This window comes from Ochlerotatus camptorhynchus, unplaced genomic scaffold, assembly GCF_037179485.1.
Source record: "Ochlerotatus camptorhynchus isolate MF236.1 unplaced genomic scaffold, CSIRO-AGI_Acam_v1.1 ptg000416l, whole genome shotgun sequence".
Taxonomy (NCBI): Eukaryota; Metazoa; Arthropoda; class Insecta; order Diptera; family Culicidae; genus Ochlerotatus; species Ochlerotatus camptorhynchus.
In genome coordinates this window covers 1,408,937-1,425,691 of record NW_027040902.1, presented here as the reverse complement: position 1 = coordinate 1,425,691, position 16,755 = coordinate 1,408,937, and the positions used below count along the sequence as shown (strand labels likewise).

The 16,755-nt window shown below is 40.8% G+C and overlaps 1 protein-coding gene and 1 long non-coding RNA gene across 2 annotated transcripts in view; both read left to right on the top strand.

Moving 5' to 3' along the window:
- Positions 1-16,755, top strand: part of LOC135711020 (carboxypeptidase N subunit 2-like) — a 403,442-nt gene that overhangs the window by 252,076 nt on the left and 134,611 nt on the right. The gene's annotated exons all lie outside the window — the stretch shown is intronic.
- Positions 14,747-15,492, top strand: LOC135711015 (uncharacterized). Its single transcript, XR_010518449.1, has 3 exons — positions 14,747-14,909; positions 14,981-15,104; positions 15,166-15,492. It is a non-coding gene; the product is annotated as an uncharacterized LOC135711015 (long non-coding RNA).

The window sequence follows — 16,755 nt, the reverse complement described above, 5'->3', positions numbered from 1 at the left end:
TCATGGTTAAAGCCGTCAACCAATTCTAGCGGGTTAGTTCATTTTGTCTTTAATCGTGCCATTAACAAACGATGTTTGTTACGTCAAAACTTTCAAAAATTCATTCATGCACACTACCAAAAAGTCATGTAAATTTCTGTGCCCTGAGACCGACACATGCAAGCGGCCCAAATGACATAAGAATCAGTTGAAAGAAACGAGAAAATAAATTCAATCAATCGTTCTTTTCGTCGAGTTGCTTATGTTTCGGTTTGCGAACACTTAATTTTACATGACATGTTTGTTTACGTTCCATAATTTACGTCAAAGATGGATTACGTCTTGTGTAAAAATAGTTATTTTTAAGTGTGTGGTAAAATGCTTGATATTCGGGACAAACAGAGGTCTTAGATGTCCGCAGAACCTCACATATTAGGGCAGGACATGAGGTTTAAAAATCAGACATAATTGATTCGGTTGCGATAAGTTATGTCAAATATGCCAGAACTTGTGCCAGAACGTATCTCACAAGAATTTATTTGGTTGACTAATTTTATAGAAATTCGAAGTCTACAATTCATTTAATAATACGTTTTTGTGAAGTGTTTGGAATGAATGACAGCTGCGGTTGTTCCTTCTTCTTCTTTCTGAAAATTCAATGAATGCTAAGATTGCTGTGAACTGGCAATATCAGAACGTCGGAGAGGTTAATAGCCTTTGAGACATTTAATATCTGAACGCACTGTTATTTTTCTGCAGTGATCCTAGCAGTCGGATCTGAAATATTTTGACAACAATTTGTTTTGAAATCTTTCCCCTTTCAGTGCTGAAAAGTTCGTCATAATTCATTTTGTTTAAAAGTAGCTATACTGATGGAAAACGAGAACCGAAAATTAATTTTCTGACACCCACTTGGAAATTCCGACGTGGTTAGGTTAAAAAATCACGACCGTGCGCAGCATCCTCAAACGTTTCCGTGAGTGGCATACTATCGATCGGCAGGATCATAGCAAGCGTCGAAGTGGAGCTAGGGGTCGGAAGCTGAATTTGATGGTATTGAGAACGGTAACGGCAAACCCTAACCGCTGTCGAATTATGATATCGTCAAGAAATTCAATGCCAGCCAAAGCACCGTCAGAAGGATTCGTCAGCGAGAAGGATTTCAATCTTTTCGGGCCAGTAAGCAACCAAACAGGACACTGAAGTAGAATCTAGTGACCAAAAGACGTGCTCGGAAGTTATACAAGTAGAGTAATTCGGGGCAAAAGTACGCACGGGGCAAAAGTACGCACGGGGCAAAAGTACGCATAGGCCTTTTTGAAATGTTCGAACATGAAAACCTGGCCACACTGTATGGGTTCGACACATCATTCGACCAGCTGATCACAGGAGTAAACATAAGTGATTTGAACGTAGTGGCGTGAAGTTATGAGGTAATTTGTGTTTTGTGCAGTTTTGATCTAATTTTCAACATTTTGGGGATTATGTTTTGACCATTTAAAGTTTAGAAAAAAATGGATATAAAAATGCTAAAAATATCTTTACTGTATGATTGTTTGAGAGGTGCGGTCATTCCGTTCAACCAGTTTCATAAGTTTTGTAATAAATCGAATCATTGATAAAACTGCATGTGGGGCAAAAGTACGCAGCAGGCGCGGGGCAAAAGTACGCACAGGATGTCGCATTGAAATGGTTATGTTTTCGTACAGGAACTACAAGCGCAAAACCAGTCGGCAGAAATGCACTTCCCAGATGCTCTGGACCCCCCTAAGTGCATCACGTACTTTATGTATGACCCCTTAAAGATCGACTTCCCGGGAACCATCCAGAGAAAACGTGGTCGAATTTCAAAGATTATTTTAACCGTTTTGCATGGAACCTTAATATGTTTAATATGAACCTTTATGGAAACCAACAAACTACAACTCTCATCACCCTCCCTCCCTCACGCTTCTGCCCCTAAAAATAAAACGTAGTTTTTGGATGCTCTCTAATCCTGGTTGACCAGAGGGGAGGTACAGTACTCAAGAAACTATTTGTTACAACCATTATTTGCGACAAATACATTATTTGTTCAATGCGTACTTTTGCCCCGTACAATGCGTACGCATTTGACTATTTTTAAAAACTGTTTCAGTTCTCATATTACACAAATATTTTGGTAATTTCCAGTACTACGTTTGAAAGGTAAGACATTAAGGCAATACGTGGTAACTTGGTCGCATGGTATTTGCCTTTCGTTCAATAGTTAACTTACTAAAAAAGTTAAGTGCGTACTTTTGCCCCGCATTACTCTACAACTACAAAGTACGAAGTATGCATCCTCATGGACGACGAAACGTACGTGAAGATGGATTACGGGCAGCTCACCGGACATAAGTTCTATACAGCCACTGGTCGAGGTTCCATAGCAAGTTCAAGTTCGTTTTTGCTGATAAATTTGAAAGAAAGCTTATGATCTGGCAACGTATTTATAGGTGCATACAACAAACCCAGGTTTTTGTGACAAATAAGACTATGAATTTGAAAATGTACAAGCAAGAGTGCCTGAAAAACAACGTATTTGTAAGCTGCAAAGTGCTGCTCAGTGCTGTTATTTTTCATATCAGTCGATTGAAGATTAACCAATACAACCATTCAATCAATTCTGTGAAAACGAATTCTCATAAGACCATAATTTGAAGAAGAGCTTCTTTCTCATTCGAAGCTCTTAGTCACTGTCAATTGAGTCACTCACTATCATTTGATATATGACAGTGGAGTATGGAAGAAACCCAGCAAAATGGTTCCGAAGAGACAGTTCGACCCGATGTCGGATCAGTGTAAGGAAAATTTAAGGTCAATTTCAACCCAATTGTTGTAACCCAACATGGTGGCGATACGGCTTGGTCCGCCACGCCGGTGCTAACTCTTCTCGGCTCGCTTCGCTGGTAGTTGGTAAACTGCTTTTCCGTAGGTGGTCTGCTCGCTGCAAAATCTGTCAATCGAATGACTGTTTTTACTTATTTTAAATGATCTTTATTTCAGTTCAACTTGGATGATTACCATATACATTTTTCTAAGTGATTTAATTGCTTTCTTCATCTTTAGGTATGGGCAAAATTCAAAATTTGTTTTACAGAATACGTCCTAGACTTAGTACACGGTCGACCACCTTGGTGGGATTGGTTCGTTTTGTTTTTAGAATTTGAAGAGAAACTACTTAATATGTACTACTATTTACAGCTTAAAACTAACCTACTCTACTATATACACTTAACCTACTATGTACAAATTGCTTATTAAAGCATGTTCAGAAAGATTGCAGTTTTGGATAAATTTGGTTGTCATATCCTCAATTTTGGAATCTACTTTGGGAATTTCTGCCTCTTGATGGAGGTCTGCTATTCTTGTGTCGAATGGACGATCTAGGATCATCCTCAACACTCTATTCTGTGCAACCTGGATTTTGTTCCTGTGGGTCTGAGCGCCCGATTCCCACACCGGGGCGGCATAGAAGATCGCGGGGGCTATGATCTGTTTGTAGACAGCCAGTTTGTTTTGTCTTGAGAGGCGGGATCTGCGGCAAATGAGCGGATACAAACACCTAACTAAGGCGGAGCACTTAACTAGGGTTTTCTCTATGTGCGAGCGGAACAGGAGCTTCTCATCGAACAACATCCCGAGATAAGTAACATCAGCGGACCACTCGACCTTTGTACCATCCATTATTACGGTACAGGAGGGAGACGGTTTAAGTTTTGGCGATTGCCTGTGAAGGAACATGATCGCTTGAGTTTTCGAGGCGTGGATTTTGATTTTCCACGTGGTGGCATAATCAGTAAAGGTGTCAAGGCATCGTTGGAGCTTGTTCGTAATTTCACGAGGCATCCTACCCTTGACGGCTTTCGCGGTGTCATCTGCGAACAGGAAGAACACGCAACCGTATCCTAGAGGAAGGATGTCCGACGTGTAGATGCTGTAAAGCAGTGATCCCAGCAGAATACCTTGCGGAACACCTGCTGGGATCGGAAATTGTTGCGAAAGGGAACTATTCAACGACACCCTGAACGACCTTTGCTGGAGGTAGTTACGGGTGATTTGCACAAGGTATGGTGGAAAGTTGGAGTTACAAAGCTTGTATATAAGTCCGTCGTGCCAGACATTGTCCAACGCCTTTTCGACGTCTAACAAGGCCATGGCTGTGGACTTGGATACAGCTTTGTTACTTCGGATGTTATTCATCACCCGCACTAGCTGATGATTGGTGGAATGCCCCTTACGGAACCCGAACTGTTCTGGAAGAAGAATGTCATGTTCCTCCACAAACTTGTTCAGTCGGCTGAGGATTAATTTTTCGAACAGCTTGCTCAGCGCTGAGAGCAGGCTAAAGGGTGATACGGTCAAAATTTGGTCAATATCAACTTGACGTATTTCTTTCAATTTTGCATTTAAAAAACCTGAACACCCCTCATTTTGAAGGTGTGTGTGTATAGAATGTTGCTCCTATTTTGATTTTGGAATTCACTCTTCAGTTGTCAAAATGCCGTCCAAGCAAGAAGAGCAGCGTATCAAAATTTTGCTCGCGCATCGCGAAAATCCGAGCTACTCGCACGCAAAGTTGGCAAAATCGCTAAAAGTTGCCAAATCAACCGTTACAAATGTAATTAAAGTGTTTGGGGAACGTTTGCCGACAGCCAGGAAGTCTGGATCGGGGGGAAATCGAAAACCGGAAGCCGCTGAGACGACAAAGAGAGTTGCCGGTAGTTTCAAGCGAAACCCTAACCTCTCTCTCCGAGATGCCGCAAATAAGCCGGGTGTATTGTCTACAACCGTGCATCGAGCCAAAAAACGAGCCGGACTATCGACTTACAAGAAGGTAGTGACTCCAAATCGCGATGATAAACAAAATACGACGGCCAAAGCGCGATCCCGGAGGCTGTACACGACGATGCTGACGAAGTTTAACTGCGTGGTAATAGACGACGAAACCTACGTCAAAGCCGACTACAAGCAGCTTCCGGGACAGGAGTTTTATACGGCAAAAGGAAGGGGAAAGGTAGCAGATGTTTTCAAGCACATGAAACTGTCAAAGTTCGCAAAGAAATATCTGGTTTGGCAAGCCATCTGTACCTGTGGCTTGAAAAGCAGCATTTTCATATTTCCGTACTGTTTTGACCGGATTTGGCATCTTGCCATTACGGTAAAAAGGCCATGGAGTGGTACGCCGCCAACAACGTGCAGGTGGTTCCCATGGACAAGAACCCTCCCAACACGCCAGAGCTCCGCCCAATTGAGAAATACTGGGCTATTGTCAAGCGGAACCTAAAGAAGACCAAAAAACTGCTAAGGGCGAGCAGCAGTTCAAGGCAAACTGGCTTTCTGCGGCGAAGAAGGTGGACAAGGTGGCTGTACAAAATCTGATGGCAGGGGTCAAGCGTAAGGCCCGGCAATTCGGATTTGGAAAAGCGGAAGCCTAACTGAATATTTTTCCTGAATTTTATACTAATTGAACTTGAAAAAGAAATTTAATTTGATTTTTTAAATAAACGATTTCACCGATTTACACGCGTTTTCCCTTGACCAAATTTTGACCGTATCACCCTTTAATCGGTCTGTAGCTTGACGGTAGTGAAGGGTCTTTCCCAGGTTTGCGGATCGGGATGATTTTTGCCACCTTCCAGATGCTTGGAAAGTAGTGCAGCTCCAAGCATCTGTTGAGGATGGCAGACTGTTGCTTCCGCTGTTCGTTTCTTATATACCGTCGTTCTGCTGCTGCTTTTTACTGTTTTTTCACTATTGGTAGTTCATTCACTAAAAGAGCCACCAATAGAATGTCGTTGTCTCTGTTGTGCGTTCTGCGAGAGGTATGCACGCATAGAAAAGGAAAAAGGGGAAGACCAATCCATTACTACAATAAACTCACAAGAAGAATAATAAACTGAATAAATTAGAAGGAGGTCCCCTTTGATAGCGGATAGCTGCTTTTCTCATTTTCATCAAAAATGTTCAATTGATTTTGAGAGTTTACAGCACTGTTTGTTTTGGCAAGCTGGCGCTACAGCGGAGAAGTTCTACAGCGGTATCGAGACAACGGGGTAAATTTCTTCGAAAAGGACATCAATCCACCTAACTGCCTTCAATTCCGCCCAATTGAGAAATATTGCCAGTTGTGAAACGGAAGTTTATGAAGAGAGGAAAGGTGACTTGGTATGCGACAGAGATGAAGAGATGTTGGAACAAAACGGCCGCTCAGGTTAGCCAACAGAGTGTCCAAAATATGATGAGTGGTATTCGAAGAAAAGTTCGAGATTTCATCAAAACCAAATCGGAATAATTTTTTTCGCTATTTTTTCTTTAAAGTGCAATCAGTGACCTTCATTTTGAGTAGTCAAGATTTCAGTTTTTTTTTTGCGTTCAGATATTAAATTACGCAAGCTTTACGCCTTCACGGAGACTTGGTGGAATGAAAATACGGAGTCTATTCAATTGTACTACCAGTCTGGTGGTGATGTTTTTTGACGTAGGATTACGTATTTCAGCAACATGATGGGGATGCAATTTCAATAAACCAAACTTGACCGCGTTACGAAAAGTGGTCAGGTTTTGACCAATTATAACTTTCTCAATAGCAGATGGATTTTAATTCTAAACAAGCCAATCGATTGGAAACTTATCTACGAATCTGTCAAAATGAACACTTTATCAATGGGTCACTTTTTAAAATTACACAAACGTCCAACTGTTGCAATGGTGATCAAAATTATCACCGATTGCCTGCACAAAGCGCTTTCCCTATCACAGATTTCAAAATCGAATTCCATTCGGCACCGTTCGGTGAGATGCTTGTTCGATCACCATGTGTGGTAAAGCTCAATTCAAAGTAAATCTGGACGCGCGGTTTGACAGGCATTTGTTGATGTGTCATTGACGAAGAAATTGGTGAAAAAATTTCTCGATTGATCGACGCATCCCGAAATTACGGATCATGGAACTTGAGAAAAGAAAATTAAATTGTGAACAAGCATCTAGAGAACCCTTCGTGGTCTGCCTCAAAAATAGCAAAAGTGTTAAAATTCCCAAAGTCCACGGTGAGTCTTGTAATCAAACGAGGATACTCTGAGTGTGGATAGAGCACAGCGCATCTATCATAAAAGTGGCACTAGGGACAAAGAGCTGAGGAGAAAGGTGTTGAAGTACGTGAAAAACAACCCAGGTGTCTCCATACGTGATTTTGCAAAGAAATGCGATTCCAACTTTTCCACCGCGCGTAGCATCCTTTCAAGAGAAGGATATAAGTCTTTTTGTGCCAGTAAACATGCAAATCGCTCCCTGAAACAAAACTTAGTGGCCAAAAAGTGAGCACGGTTACTATACGAATGAGTTATGACGAAATTTGATGGCTGTATTTTAATGGATAACATATGTCAAAATGGATTATAAACAATTCCCCGGACGAAAATTTTACCTAACAACTGGTCGTGGGGCTGTCCCTTCCAGGTATAAATTTGTTTTTGCTGATAAATTTGCTCGGAAACTAATGATTTGGCAAGGAATCTGCAGTTGTGGCCTTAAAACCAAGGTTTTCATCACATCTCACACAATGACGTCGAAGGTTTACATTAAAGAACACAAGACCAACGGTATGTTTTGGCCGGATCTAGCCAGCTGCCACTTATCTAAAGAGGTACTAGAATGGTATGATGCAAACAATGTTAATTTCGTCGCCAAAGAGATTAATCCTCCGAATTGCCCTGAGTTCAGACCGATCAAAAAATATTGGGCAATTGTCAAGCGAAAACTTCGAGGATGCGGTAAAGAAGTGACAAATTCACAACAAATGCGTTTAAAGTGGAATAAGTTCGCCGGTACAGTATAACCTTTTTCTCAATATTAATAGCAATTTAAATATGTTTAAAACTAGAAAATAAAAAAGTGATTCTATCTGCAAAATTCCCATTCAGCTCACTCAGCAGAATGCAATCCTAAAAGGTTCAGCATAGAAAAAATAATAAGAGAGGAATGATCCACACAACTACACACAGAATCATTCATGTTTCGTTCAGCTCTCTGTTTTGCTCAATTCTGCGTTCATCGAAGAAAATAGAAACAAAGCGAATACGGAGGAAATCAGGGCGGCTCGCACAAGCTGCTGTTCGTTTCTGATGTTGTATGCATGTGAGTGAGTAGTAAATGCAAAATGAAACGATTTTTCCCATGCTTGGCTGCAGCCCACATGAGCGTCCATTCACCAAAGAAGGAGGAAGTAGCCGGACCACTACTGATCGGATTCAGTTGCTCGTCGTGAGCTGCTGTGGGCCATCTATGTCAAGCGCGTCGCTCTCGTTCCAAACAACATACAGCTCGCCTCATCCGTGTTGAACAGCCTAATAGCTCCGCATTACTCAACCATCACGACAAAACGGTTCATTTCAGGACCACCATAAATTTGTTAAGGAGTATTTTCAGGACATTTGTCAAGGTCATCAATTGTATGTCAGATCCCAATTTCAAAAAACCCAAGTCGGTTGCGGCATGAAAGTGGTTTGGTTTTGATCCAGATATGATGGATTTTTATTCTTAATACGCCAATAGATAGGGAAGTTTTCTACGAATCTGTTAAAATTAAGACTTTATCATCATATGATTTGGTTCGTGCCCGTGTGTAGCTCTTCTGTAGTATATTCTGCTGATGATCCATCGCTGTTCAGTAAATCATTGTGTGCATTTGTGCATTTTTACTGAACATTTCAGCTGATTTCATGGTACTTATTAACCTTTCTACAGCAGCTTTTCCGATGATATATGGTACAATTACACTTCAAAATGGTGCAAAGCGGTGCATACTAAGGAGCATTTTCAAATACTTAATGTACAGTTTTCTTTATTTTAGGGAGCGTACTTTAAATATTTACTGAGCATTTTAAGATTTTTAACGTATTTTGATCAATTATTTAAGGAGCAACCCAATCTATTTGAGGGAGATTTTTTTTTACTTATTAAGGAACATCGTCATTGTTTAATGATTCATTCTGCAATATCATCGGTGCTTCAAAAAAGTTGAAGAATTTATTTGCTCCAGGCCCAGATGGTATCTCTGCTGCTGTTTTCCGTCGCTGCGCATGCTCAGCATGCTAACCGTCAATTTCAACCGTTCGTTTGAGCGAGGTGAATTTCCCATGAGCTGGAAACTATCCTACATGTTTCCTGTGCACAAAAGTGGTGACCAACGAGATGTTAAAAACTATCGTAAGATAATCAGCCTTTCCGCCGCATCGAAGCTTTTCGAAATTATCGTCAGCGAACAAATTCTACGCGCTACAAAAAACACATTTCGTCAGATCAACATGGATTTATTCCCGGTAGGTCTGATGCTACTAACTTGCTGGATCTAACTACAACCTGTTTTTCAGCTATGGTACATAAACTGCAGGTTGACGTAATCTATTTGTCCCGTAACGTGGGTAGATCACCTTTTCGTGGTACATTACGGGATGTAAGATCTTCCACCGATTCCTAGTCCTGACTACTTCAAACTAGGGGAACAGGATTTTTCAGTAATCCAAGGAACACATCTTAGTCCTTGTTACTTTTTTTGCATTGTTGATAGTGACAATACTCGGCTTTGTCTACCGAGGATGATCTTGAAACAAGGAAAAAAAAATAGTTAGTTGTCTACATCTATGTGATTCCTAATCTTCTATTCGTTGTTCCCTAGTTTGAAGTGGTTAAGACTAGGGTTCTGATGCATGGTCATTATCGGTGTCATACCTTAATTTTGTTGCTAAGGAATTCAATTTTGACTGACAAAGGGGCGCGCCTTTGGAGGGTGTTTCAACACACCGAAGGGTATACATAGCGGGACCTTTCAATTAGAGTCGGATCCTTGCGATAAATGCAAGAGTGGCAACTGTAAAAAATCGAATACTTCATCATTTCTCAAAAGTGATGGAGTAATACGACATGCACTAAATTAAGGACACGGGATATAAATACAATACAATACAATAGATCAATTTACTGGTCGCAGTAGTGTTAGGTCCCGAACAGAGGGAAAAAAAATCTATACGGACCTAAAGGCGGCTTTTGACAAAATTGATCACAAAGTGTTACTCTGCAAGCTATCGCAATTAGGAGTCTCAAATCGATTGGTGTCGTGGTTGTCATCGTACTTGACTGGCAGAACGCTGTTCGTTAAACTCGGATCTTATGTTTCATCGCCATTTGCTAGCACGTCCGGTGTCCCGCAAGGAAGTAATTTGGGGACCGTTACTGTTTGTGTTATTTTTCAATGACGCTACATCTACCCTTGGCTAGAAGCGAAACTCGTATATGCTGATGATCTCCTCCAAAGGTTGCTTAACATGGTCGTTCACTGGTGCCGCTCGAACAAGCTTGTCATCAGCGTCGCAAAATGTCATGTGATGACGTTCTATCGGTCCAAAGACCCGATAATTTATGAATACCACATCTCTTCTTTCCTTTTATTTAACGTCGGTCTCTGTTCCGCAATCTAGTGTCAATCACCTACGGACAACAATTGCCATCCATTGACGGAAATAGAATGTGCAGGAAGGCAGCTTCCACACCTACGTAGAATATAGCACCCATTCAAACACACATGGGCTGGGACCAACGGTTTTGCTTCCCTTCCGAAGGAAGACGTGACCAGAGGAATACCACATCGATGGCACTGTTCTTAGCAGAGTGGATTAAGCTACGGATCTTGGTGTCGTATTGGACTCGAAGCTTTCCTTTCATTCCCATTATGCGTCGATTATTTCCAAGGCTAATCGTCAACTTGGCTTCATCTCTAAGGTTGCCAAGGATATCACGGATCCACACTGTCTAAAAGCATTGAATTGTTCACTCGTAAGCAGTGTTGGAAAAGTTCGCGATATTTCACGAAGTTCTCCAAGGGAAAAGTTCGCGAGTCATAGTGATTTTTTGCGAACTTTTCCATCACTGCTCGTAAGGCCAATCCCAGAAAATGCTTCAGTTGTATGGGCTCCAAACGACGTAACATGGAATCTAAGAATCGAGCATGTGCAAAAAACTACAAGGGACAGCCATATGAGGTTGTGCGCAATGGTGAAGTAGGACTACGTGGTCTTATATAATAAATGTTATTCGTTAACTGCAGCAGGATTTTGTGTTTTGTGAAAGATAGGAATTTGAGTGGTTTACTCTCTGTTTATGCTCTTTAGTATGACTAAGATTGCCCTGGAAAGAAACTTTTGATATGAATTTTAGTTGGGACATGTTCAGAAATTTAACTCTTTTGGAAAATCTTGGTGGCCCTGAAAAGGGCCGATGGAAGTACAGGCTTAAAGTCTTATGAAGATGATGATGACGTGTAGGCAGCTGGATCAGCAAATCGGACCGAACAATCCCATATACTTCGGTTCAATGATTGGGCACTCAGAGTCTCGGCCCGTCTGCTGCTGGACATGGGTTGAACTGGTGTCTGCGACAGGTTGGAAGGCCGCAGAATATCAGTGTCCAGCCAGCTAAAGCTCCTCCCTTTTTTAGTTTTTCTTGTTAAACTTCTTCTTTAAACAAGTTGGTAAATCTTAACCTTTGGCAGAAAGACGCTTAACACTTTTTTCGGCGAATTTTTGATCCTGTTTCACGTCATGGTTCTTCTCTAGTCCTGTTTAGATAAATTAGTATTTCTATTTAGTTTCTCTACTGCGCCAAATCAAACGAGTGAAAATAAGAAGGGATGCCGTTTACTCGCTCGAATAATTGAAAATTCGATAAATATTTAATCGAATAGCTGGAAAAATCTTTACGATTAACCGTTAATCGAATAATTGATCTTTTAGACATCCCTACACACTTAGACACATTGATGGAAATTTAGGTGCTCTGAGACTGACATATACGAGCGTCAATTTTGACATAAAATTGGGTCATAATACACGCAAAATTCAGCTCAATCAAACGTTCTTTTGAAGTTTTCAGTCTCAGAACACTGAATTGTTCATGACATGTTTGTTTACGTCTCATCCTTTATGTCAAAGATGGATTCTGTCACGTGTAAGATTAGGTATTTCTATGTGTGTAGAAAATAGTGTGATTTCATGTTTTTTGGTGGTCCTTCGAAAATGTCGAACAGCAGAATTGCAACCAGCAAGTGTAACCCAAGAACCAAAAGCGGTGCGATGCTAGTTTTCATTGCTATGACGACGACTGAATTAAGGGACTTAGAAGCAGAGGGATGAAAGTCAATTCTCTTCATCGATTTCCTCGTTTGATGACCATGGCTTCACTAACCTATTTCGCACTATATCTGCTATGCTCTTCGAGTTATTAACGAAACAGAAAGTCGATGAAGAGAATCGATCAAAATCACTTGCACCCCTGCTTTCAAGTTTTGTTACAAGATTACAACTCTGGAGAGCATTTTGTGTGGTCGTTGGGGGGCGTGTAGTTCTGAATATGGCGATGAGTGTGCAAAATGTTACGTAATTGCATCCTCCCTATTCGCACACGCCCGAAGATAGGAGGCGAATGCCACTTTGACTTGTTTCGTCTACTAACGATTCTCTCATGACAACAGTATTGGGGAAGCTCTGATGACTGTGTATATATAGTATATCTACGTAACTAATTATTTTGTAAGTTATTTTGACGCTTTTGGAAAATGCTTGACATTTACCACTTTTTCAATATATTCTTGTTGAAAATAAACAGTCGAAGGCATTGCTGTTGATGCATAGAAATATTGTTGATCGATTGGTGATAAAATTATTGAAATTGTTCCAGGGGCAGCTGAGTTATTAACATTCAAAATCTTTCATAATTTCGTTACATGTTTCATTTTAGATTTTCACAAAGTGTACCCCCATAAAGAAATCACAGATGTAGTCCTATGTCAAAAGAAGTATACGGCATGCGTTCAGGAACCTACCGTGGCGTGACCCGTTGAACCCTCCAGCGTATTCTGATAGATGCCTCTGCTTGACCACGAAATGCTTGATCGGAGACGTAAGCTACAACAGGCTATGTTTATAGCTAAATTACTCAACGGTGACGTCGATTGCTCTCATCTTCTGTCACTGCTTGATTTCCGTGCTTCAGGTGCACAGCAAAAAATTAATTTCAATATCAAATCAAAGTGGATGCACTTCAATCGTGTCGAAAATATGGTGTAATATTACTTGCCAAAAAATGATAAAATTATCATTAATACAATGCATGAACTGACATTACGCTACTTTTACTGCATTTATTTATTGTTGTGGCTATACAAATTACATGTGATTTTCGACATTGGATTGGATGTAATATTAAAATTTAGTTTTTGCTGTGTAGGATGTTACGTCAGCAATCCCTGATGCAACGGAGCTTTCATCGTTCTCTCTATGGCTACAACCAGCCTATTTATGCAATGGTTCGTATGTTTGTATCCGTCGAGTCCGCGTTTGATTTTGGTATGCACACACCTCAATTTGTGAATAGAGTAAGAAGACTGAACCTTATTTAAGATATCGAATAGTTTACTCATTAAGACCTCTTTGTCAGATGCATTATTAAATAAATAAATAAATTTAACGAGAAATTTGGCATAACATTACTCAGTCGTAAAAATGTAATCAGATTGAAGTTGACCGACTGGAATCGTGTGAATACATTCAGGAAAGTATTTTGAAAGCAAAATACTGTGAAATTAATGTTTAAATGATGACTGCCGAAAACAGTCAATGGGTGCCGAAACCGACATTTACCCTACGAGATTGAATAAATAATGATTTTCCTAAAAAATAAAATCCATACTATGCCAATTGACACCATTTCCCTTAAATCCTTGGGTGTGGGTAATTTACCGGTATTAACAGTACTGAAATACTGGTACCCACATAAAAGGGTCCAGTACTAACAACCCTAACTGGATCCCTGAACAAGATTCTTGATTGTGCAAATTGTGCAATTTTCAAGAAATCGTACATAAATGAGGATGCATTTAAGAGAGGAGAAGAGCATCTACAGATGTTGTGACCAGCCAGGTATTAGGCGTGGGAAAATATACTACAAGGGGAGAACTAAAATTGGTTACGTCATTTAAGTAAGGTTTTCAACGGCGCCGGTGGTGTAGTGGTAAGCGTGATTACCTATCACCCCAGCAGGCCTGGGTTCAATCCCTGATCACGCCTTCCTTCGGATGGGAAGTAAAGCCGTTGGTCCCCGGTTCATGAGTTGATGGGTCGATAGGTAGGGTCCAGGTGTGGGAGCTGCCTTCCTGGCACGTCGGTAGCATTGATGCTCAGCACGGAAAACAAGATCGACGGAAAAAAACAAACCAAAGGAAAAAAAAAGCAAGGTCTTTAAGTGAACTGTTTCTGATGGCTGAGTGACTGAGCAGCACTTGAAGAACAACTTTTTATCATTCCGGTCATTCCCTCAACTCAACTTCTTTATAATGAGAATCTCTGTTATTTCCCAAAACCGTACAATATCGCTCATTTGAGCAGCAGATTTTAGTGACCAACACAAATGTGATATAATTTTATTGGGCGATTAATTACTTTATGAAAGTAAGCACGCAAACACGCTTGCTGTAGGTCATTATTCGACAATGTTTAAATGCTGTAGTCATTTTGAAAACCTCTAAATGTTTACATTGAAATAGTTCAGACCTACGATCTCGAGAGGATAGTTCAACAGACGCTCACGGTATACATCAAGAACCTCTTGAAACCTGTTTGCGGTATTTACATACTGACGTATATTTGCTACATCGCCCCTGCTACAAAATCGTTAAAACCCGGCTATCAATGCCCAGGCGATCACAGTTCTAGCTGATACTTCTTTTAAGTCACAACGTGTTATTGTCAGAATTGTTAATTTATGCACGATGCAGATACTCTCAGCAATTCTCGCTCTAGGCTGTTTGTCCGCAGTTGCATTTGGGGCGCAAACATTGATGCTGAATGCAACTCATCCAGGTTAGTTATTCAAGTTATCGTTTTTTTTTATGTAATGGCAATAAATAGTACGATTATTGATATAATTTCAGACCATCCGGGCAAGTGCTACGATCCCTCCTCGAATTTGGCGCTCAGTCCTGAAGAAATGAAAACGATTCCTGGATCATGTGTCAGGATTTCATGCTCCGAGGATTTCACACTGACATATTCAAGGTAACCGTTATATTTGAAAAAGTAAAATCCCACGAAATTGATCAATATTGTATCTTGTTAGCTGTGGCTTATATTCACTCGGACCAAACTGTAAAGAGATTGACCAGGATCTTAGCAAGGATTATCCTGCATGCTGCATAACATTCAAATGCGAATAAGATGGAGAAGTTTCCCATTATTGATAGTATAGTTGAAAAATAAACTAAGGGGCTATCCATATACCTTGTGGAAAGTTTAGAGGTAAGAGGACGGTTTTGGCAAATAGATGATTGTCCATTAAAACCACCCAAAACCTGACCACGTGGTTTATGCACAGCCCCTAATAGGTCCATCAATGATATTAATTTATGTAATAAAGTGCATGTTGAAATAATAAAAATTATGTGTTACTTTTCTTACAAAGAAGGGTATATACAGACATATAGAGCCGGTTTTATCAACTCCATCTTTGAAAATGTTTTCTACCATTCTACGAAATCCATGCGCTTTTTGGGTGGTCTTATTGCATTTCTTGTCTTATGCTCCTTCTCTTCTTTCTTCCATTTTTATGTCATCTTCTCGTTCTTATTCTGAACGGTTCGCCTTCCCTCGTTTTCTCTTCCCTTTGTCCTTGCCCTCCTTTTGTTTGTTGAACACTTCTTCTTCACCTGGCGTTTCGCGATCTCATTTACCCGCAGGTGGTTTTGGAGGACTTTTCGCCATCTCCTTCGCCTCATTTAACTTTGCTGTCTTCTCCTTCTCGGCTTTTTCAGCTCTCTGCCCCAATGCTTGCCCGTTCGGCAGTCAACATGCCAGCTTGAATATCCGACACTTATGCCCTGATCTCTGCAGTTTTCCACTTCTTGCCAACGCGATCGTTACTCCGTTTTTGTTATCTTGAATTTTGCCATCGATGTTCATATTAATTTATTGCTTTTCCATCTTTTATATTTTTGATAATATTATTGCCCAACAGAATCCCCCTCCGGGTCACTAGCTCGCCACGTTTTAAGTAGTCGCCTATAGTGACCCCATGGTTATCTCTGTAAGCAGTGGGGCCGTCCGTGGGTTGGCACGGTCCTTCATTGGAACCGTGTTCAGAGCGAGATCAACGTAAGTCAGCAATGTTACATCTGAGCCTACTACCCACTATGGAGACGAGTTTCAAACGTATCCGGAGACCGGCCAAGGTTTTACCAAGGTTTTACCGGGACGGAGGCAGCTGCTCCTTTAGCCCATTCGCAATTTCAGAAGGTGTCACTCTTCTTTACTCTGGGAGTAGAATAGCACAACTGTCAGCACTGTAGCGTCTAACCGAACCAGTGTGCCGTGTCGTGTCCAGTATGCTGTAAATATAATCTTACTAGCATCGATCCCAATTTTCCAGTTGGCAGTCCTACGGGTGTTGGGCTAAAGTGCTTAAAGACTAACTCGCTTCGACGGAGCTCCCAAGTAACAATTTTGGTTTTATGAGGGCTCTGTAGGCCATGACTAAGCCTTGTAGCATGCTTTAAAACCTCTATAAAACTTGAAATGTTACTTGGGCTGCTTCCAGATATTGTGTTTTTGTTTAGAAGTGTCCTGAAACGTACCAACAACATCATGCGACACTTCAAAACACATGAAAATGCAACAACAATATCAACGGTGGCCATATAAGATCTTAGGACCA